Source organism: Dromaius novaehollandiae, chromosome 1 (genome assembly GCF_036370855.1).
Source record: "Dromaius novaehollandiae isolate bDroNov1 chromosome 1, bDroNov1.hap1, whole genome shotgun sequence".
NCBI lineage: Eukaryota > Metazoa > Chordata > Aves > Casuariiformes > Dromaiidae > Dromaius > Dromaius novaehollandiae.
The window spans coordinates 178958465-178965910 of record NC_088098.1 but is presented as its reverse complement, the minus strand read 5'-3'; positions in this window follow the sequence as shown (position 1 = coordinate 178965910).

The window sequence follows — 7446 nt, the reverse complement described above, 5'->3', positions numbered from 1 at the left end:
TTATAATAGTACAAAGAAAACCCTTTAGGAAAACCTAGGGGAGGATAAACCTGTCACATTAAAGCATGTTCTCAGCAGTGAGGTTATGCACAAAACCTTTCTGTGATTAATCTAAAAGTGTAAGCTAAGAAATACCATATAATTGCTTATTATCATGAGCTTTTTATAAGATCTTAAGGGAGAATATAATTTGCCACAAACACATGCTCCTTCTTAGATTACTAAATCCTTCTTAGGGCAAAATGGTTAGAACATAAATGAATAATAGCAACAGATAACTTCATTACATTTCACACAGACATAAGCATTTGTTTCTATATCAGAAATGTTAATTGCCACAATATATGAGACACAATGAGTCAGAAATGTTTCTTTGTCTCCCATCCTTTAACACTAATACAACCTGGCAAAAATGTATTGTAAAATGTCAGATTCATACCCATACAAGAAAAAGAAATGCATTCTGTAGTTACAAAGACACTATCATTGAATGTCACAGTTTTCCTGTTAAAAGTAAGCTTTTATAATGTATGAGATTAAGTTTAAAATTCTGAATAACTTAATAAAACACAAATCTTCAGAGGCAGAAGGAATGAGATGGAAAGTATCATTCCTTGAAGTTACAAAAATAAGAAATGTAGACGCAACTTCTATTACCAGGAAAAGTGCCTTCTACTATCTGACTTTCTTACTTTCTTTGACTAGCAGAATTGAAGAAATATATGTATTTGAAATCAATTATTTGAAGTAAATCATGTCATAGACCTGTCCTGAGCTGTGCTGTAGGTTGGCCGATGGCCAGCCCTGTCCCCATTATTATTATCAGCCCTACTCAGACACATTGGGGCTGCATGCTGGTCAAAGATGCCACCACCCCTTCCCTGCACTGTGCTCACCCTCAGCTCCAGGTGTGTCTTCCCTCGTGGAGCAGCGCTGCCTGTGCTGTTCCCTGACAACAAGCTCGAGTCCCCGCACTAATGATTATATCAGTGTATTATATTAAGTATTAATTATTTATCTTACCGAAGCAGGTGTTTGTGATGATGTACTAGATTCATGAATTTTTCAAAATAACTGCTTTTTGTGATTTTTAGGTAAAGTAACATTCAGAGATGCCCACCAAATTCAGGCTCTTACTGAGCTAAAACTGTTGATATGGAGTAAGAGATGTATCTTTATCAGAAGAACTTAACTGTTATCCAGACAAAAAAGGCAAGCAAAAGAGAGAAATAGCATTACCCCACTCCACAGTTAGAAAAATGATGCATGGACTCATTAGGTTGTTTATGCAGTGTCTACCATGAGCTAAACCCAAGGGTCTTAAGTAACAGAGTGCTTTGACTGCAGGACCATCATTCTCTTTGAAAGATACTTGTTTATATCAGAATTATAGATTCACTTTTCAGGCCATATGTAGCTATGATGAAAATAAATAATGTTTTTTTTTTCAGTCTCATGCCTGTAACAAACTGATGCATATTGCTAATATCCAATACCTATAGCTGGGTTCTGTTACTGTACTAAAATCTTATTGTTGATGTTAGTCATTGTTGAAAGCTATTCCTTTTTTCTTTTTATTCTTACAAATATCTTAACTCAGCTTTTTAAGCTACACATAATGAAACTTCTGTCAATATAGACTCCAGAGATCTCATGACTCTGAATGCCATAGTATACAACAACAAAACTTCATGTATAAAGTTCCTATTGTACCTCAAATAAGTAATTAATTTGGGCTTCAACAAGAAGCTATGTCTCTAGAATAACAAAATGCCTGTGCAATTTGTGACAAATAAATGTAAAGAAAAATCCAGTAGGCATTTTTTTTCCTGAGACAATTGCCTTTGTTTATATCAATGCTCATTAATTTGCACAGCTTCACTTTCTTCAGTCAACATGACTTAGTAAAGATTTGAAAGATTCTGTAGTATTTGATCTTACTGTTTTTCAGCAAGATCATAAAAATAGTTCTAAAGCTTTAGTACAAGGTCTTTAACTTTTTTTACAGTATTATGTGGCACAGCTAATGATGTTAAGTGCTTGGGTCATGACATTTTTCTTTCAAGAGGGGCACCTGTAAACCTCTATAGACCTGCACAAGGAGCTCAACAGCTTTGCTGACTTTTTGTGGATAATAACAGTCTAGTCTTGCCTCCTTTCATATCCATTTATGCTTCCCTGTACTATTGTGTGCAGTAGACTGAAAACAGTAACTAGGGATGACATTGTCTACACCATTTAAGAATTTATGTACGTCAAGTACATTTCAGAATTGTATATATGTCACAGCTCCTTTAAATGAATGGCTTATAGGTAGATTTGACTCTTCTTTCACATTAATATTTTATTTGTTTTAAAATATTATCAAGCAACACATATTAGCCTACAGTTTACTTTGTCTTTTGTCCTCAGCATCCACTGCTCCTCGCTTCAGTTCACTTTATTTACATGGTTCTTTACCATTGTTTTTTTTTTTTAATTCCATTTTTCCAATTCCTTTATGTACTTGCTGTTCCTGTATCTAAATACACTATTTCAAAAGCAAGTGTACTGTGGATATTTGTCTTTATTGCCTTCCCCTGTTTCAATACTTTACCAGTATTATCTTAATCGCTGGCTAAAATTCAATCTAGATTAGGCAAAAACTATTCCTGGTTGGGCTGTTAACACAGTGGTTTAAGGAACCAATCATTTACTAAACCCTAAATCTTTCAGCGTTGTCTCCATTCTATAGCATGCCTCAGAGATTTCCCAGTTAATACCAGAGAGGTTGAAACAGGTTGAAATCAAATCGTCCGTAAGCACAATCTTGTTAACCTAACTTGCCCTCCCTATCTCTTCATATTAGTTTTCATTTCCATTCCTTTTTCCTGTCCTTGGATGATCATTGTACAGTATACCTGTCTTATTATCCCCATAATACACCTATGTATAAACTAGCTTTACTTATTTCCCAAAGATGACAGTTTCAGTTTTTTCATGTGCTTCATTTTTCCTAACTTGTAAAATACAATAAAATCTAACCAAAAAATATCATCTTTCTTGGTTAACCTTCTGTCATAGAGATGACTCTAAAGACTCCCTCAGTGTCTGAAAGCTAGTTGGTCCTGTCCTTGTAGTATACTGCACTTTAAGCCCAAGTTCTCTGCTTCTCTCCTGAGCTGTTTTGAGATAGGTTTAGTTTATCTGTTTTAATTTTATATCCTTTATTTGTCTGTCTGTGATTACACAATCATCTACATAAGATGATGCATTCCAGCAATTAGAGCTTTATTATATTTCATTTTTTTAATTCTATGACAGGTTTAGCACAGATATGTCAACATATTATTTATAGGTATTGTAGGACATCATTTGGCAGTGACGAAGATGAAGCACAAGGCTTTTAAAGCAATTGATCTGCTGAGGCCTTAATTCAGCCTTTCAGTTAAATATTAGAGTAACTTTAATCACATGATCTTCATTAACTTCAAGATAGTGGTTATTCTGATGCTCTGGGTGGAACACCTGTTTACGTATTTTGCTAAATTGGCCCAGCATACATAAGAACTTGCATGTTCATAGCCATTAAAAGCAAAACACTACTAACAACATGCATACAACCCTTTTAGATTATTATTTGTGTCTGGGTGCAATACTATATTCATTCATTGTTCCAGGAGACAGTGGAATCACGACCCCCCTGTCTAAAGTTGTATATCTTCATTGGCCAGCCATATGATTCCAGTGCATGAACAGGCATAAATCACTTCATGGTTTTAATCACACAAGGTACTTTAGCAGCACACTGAGCCTGAGTTACTCTATCCTGTTCTCAGCAAGAATTACTAGCTCAGCTTGATGCCACCCTAACATAATATCAACACATTTTTTGTCCAGAGTGTAAACAGAGTGAGCTCACAGTTTTCAAGAAGACACTGTACAGGCATATTCATAATACCTTTTCTGTTTACGTTCAACTCAAAAAAAGGATTTGAACCCCTAAACCCTACAAAACACCCCCATGTCCATGGCCCATTCACTCACACTGTTTCACAGGGACCTGTGAGTGTCCTGGAGACATCTGTTCTTGTTCTTTTCCTTCTTTCCAAAAGAAAAGTACAAAAAACCTTTCACTGTCAGGTTATTATATGAGGTATAGTTTCTTTCCCTAAACAACATTGCCTCTAGAACAGAGCTAAGAAATCACATTAGTCTAAATTTTCTGGGAAAAATTTTGGATTAAATTCAAGTCTGTATTTTTATTTCTTCTAGACACTGAAATTTGGTTGCCATAGTGTTGATTCTTCATGTTATCGTTCTCCCTCACTCACTGTTCAGAATGACAACTTTTGTTTTAGGGAAGAATTTCTTACAAGCATATTCTCCAACTTGTGAACTGACTAGGGTTCCAAATCCACATAAGCTCACAAATACGACTCCTTGAAATGCAATCAGAACAGAAATTGCTTGCTTGTTTAATACTTTTATTTTCTAGCGTGCGTACTTTTTTTCCCCATGTGGATAATAATATTTGCAAACAGAAAACTAGTGTTACAAATATTTTGAGTTAAAAAATAGTATTTTGATAAAAATTGGTAGCCAGAGTGGGTGATAAAATACAGGCACACAAAAAACAAATTAAATCCAAATATTTTGAAATTATGTATATGGCATTATTTCATCAGAAAACCACAGCCATTGCTGTACCTTTAATTAATACCTAGGCAATTATTTCCCTTTTCTTTCCAGCTCTGAGATCAGGGTTCAATTTTCTATGAGAATGCCAGCTTGTAACCTTTCCAGATACGACAAATGAAGCACAATTCAAAATGGATTAAAGAACGTAAGAACCAGCAATGAAGAGAATATAGGGAAAATAGACTATGCCTACAATCCTCCAGCTACCTTCTTTTATTCTGACCTCTCTTTATTACCAAGCACCTTAAAATGGTACAGAAAAAGAGCCAAATCCTGCATATATACCATGTGCAGTTCCCATGGTAGTTTATCTGAAGGCAGAACTCAGGCCCAAATTTCTTTCAATAGAATCACTTCAAATTTAATGTAGGCCAACTCCTTTTCTCCTGAGGTCTTATTTCTCAAATTCAATCAAAATCAGTTCTTTTAAAATGTCCTATCTTATCCTTTATCTTTTCACATAAATGCCCTGACTTTGGCACTTTGCCCCTATCTAATTCTGTTATTTTCACTGTCCCTTCTTTTCTAACTTCTGTGTACCTGGTTTCTTTTCATCTGCTCCTTCGCTCACCAGCCTGCTCTGACTGGCCCTCCTGTTTTCTTTCCTAGCTGCCCTAGAAGTCTCCAGCACAATTGTCAATGCCTCCATTTGTGGAATGCCAACAAGTGTCTTAATATCCCTTTTAGTTAGTTGTTAATTAACAATGTTTTTAGCTGCTCTTGGACTAAAAAAGTCACAAAGTGACTCATGCTTGGGTAGTGAAGCATTTGTATTATGTTTCCATTCAGAATTAGGTGCAACAATCTATGCTTCTATGTATGTATGAATGCATGTATGTATATGTATATATGAAATTAGTATTTTCCTTTTTGTTAACTCTAATGTGCATTTAAAGTGTTTTGAGTATAAAACCACAACTTTTTAACCCACAAAGAGCCTAGCTGCTGTACAGAAACATAGGTACCGCCAAAAGTTGAGTCATGACAGGTAAGTTTTTAAGTGAAATACGTTGAAGCCATTGCTGGTTCATTGCTTGATAGTACAGCCCAATCCCAGGATTGTCCGTACATGAACCTGGGCAATTTCAGGGCATGTACAGTCACCACACCAGAGGGGCTGGGGACTGCCCGGTGCCTGTAGTGTGGTGCAGACACCGCCGGGCAGGGGCCAGGCCGCGGCAGGGCTGGAGCCGGCACCGCTGCAGCGTCACGGGGCAGCGACTGACGGCGCCGGGCTGGGCCGCGCTGGGGCCGGGGCTGCGTGGGGAGGGGGTCCGGGGGGCAGCAGCCTGCGGGGCTGGCAGTGCGCACGGGGCCTGACGCTGTTGTGGGCCCAGGACAAAATATTGTCAAAATGAATAAGATGTCAATGTTCAGCTTAGCTAAGATTGCTGACTAAACCAGCACTAAAGTATTGACAAAATTACCTAACTGAAAATGTGAACAGGTGGAATAAGGGTGGCTTCAGTGAAGGTGGCAAGAAATCTGATGGTGGGCCAAGAGATGGTGGAGAAATACTGAAACTCAGCAGGTGCAGTACTTCTGTTATGCCCCAAAGAGAAGTGCTGTCATTGCTCATGTGTGCCAGGTGACAGGTGGCCAAAAAAGTTCTCTACTTCAACTCATGAAGTGAATGTAAATCACCAGAAGAGTACGGATATGATAATGTCTCCAAGTAAAGAAATTATATTGCCTAAGACTCATCCGAATATGCCTCCTCATGGTATAAACTTGCAGACTATGTAATAGATACTGACTATGTCTCTCTCGTTGAATCAAATGCTGCTGGGGAACATTGCCAGCTACTCAAATGTCGGGTATACCATTAAATTACTAGAATGGTTCCTTGCAGGGTTTTTGCTTGGGCCTAATAGCTTTCTCCCAAACTGTCTCTGGAGCAGTTTAGGAAGTAGCATGGGTCAAGGACCATTTTTTACAGATAATGTGGATGTTGCCAACTTGTTCTGAAGGCTAGATATGAACATAGATTATAACATGCCAGGTGGTTGAAGTGGCACAGATTGGTCCCAAACACATTTAGTTTACTAATAGAGATGTAGTCATTAAATTCATAAAAATATTGCAAAAATTAATATTGTGTATGGTTCTCATACTTCTCGCTTACATATTCAAGCCCAAAGCATCTTTCAATGTACTATACCAAAATCAAAGCCAAAATTAAGACCCTAAGCATGCGATATACCTGAGCTAGACCGTTCAAATACTAGCATACCTTATTGAGTACTCCAAAATAGCAATTTATTTAGGTGCATATCTGAGATTTTATCTTCTCAAAACTTTCTATAACCACAAATGTTTGGATTTTTTTTATTGTCCCATTTAGTAATTAATAAATACATTTTTTATTTCTTTCAAAAAGAAGATTTAGAAGTACTCTGATGCCACAGCTGAGATACTTAATAATGTATGAGTGTTTTGTAGTCTAATGCTTCTAACTTGACTTTTGTAACAGATTCAGGATTTGCATTCCTTTGTCTTTGTGTCTTTGTGTCTTTTTGTCTCATATTTGAAAAAAGGCAGATCATCTTTTTTGAATACTTTATTTGCCAAGCAATGCTTTCAGACTATGTTCAGTACAAGTTTGTTGTGTTTCTTTTAATGATTATTTCCTTCAAGAAAAACAAAAGTTTGTTTATTTGGAATTTTTCATTTATTTCTCATTATTCCTATATTTCTCATTCTTTGGGTTCCATACAACTAAATAAAAATATACTGTGTGCTGCAAAGTAACCTCAGACTTGCTTC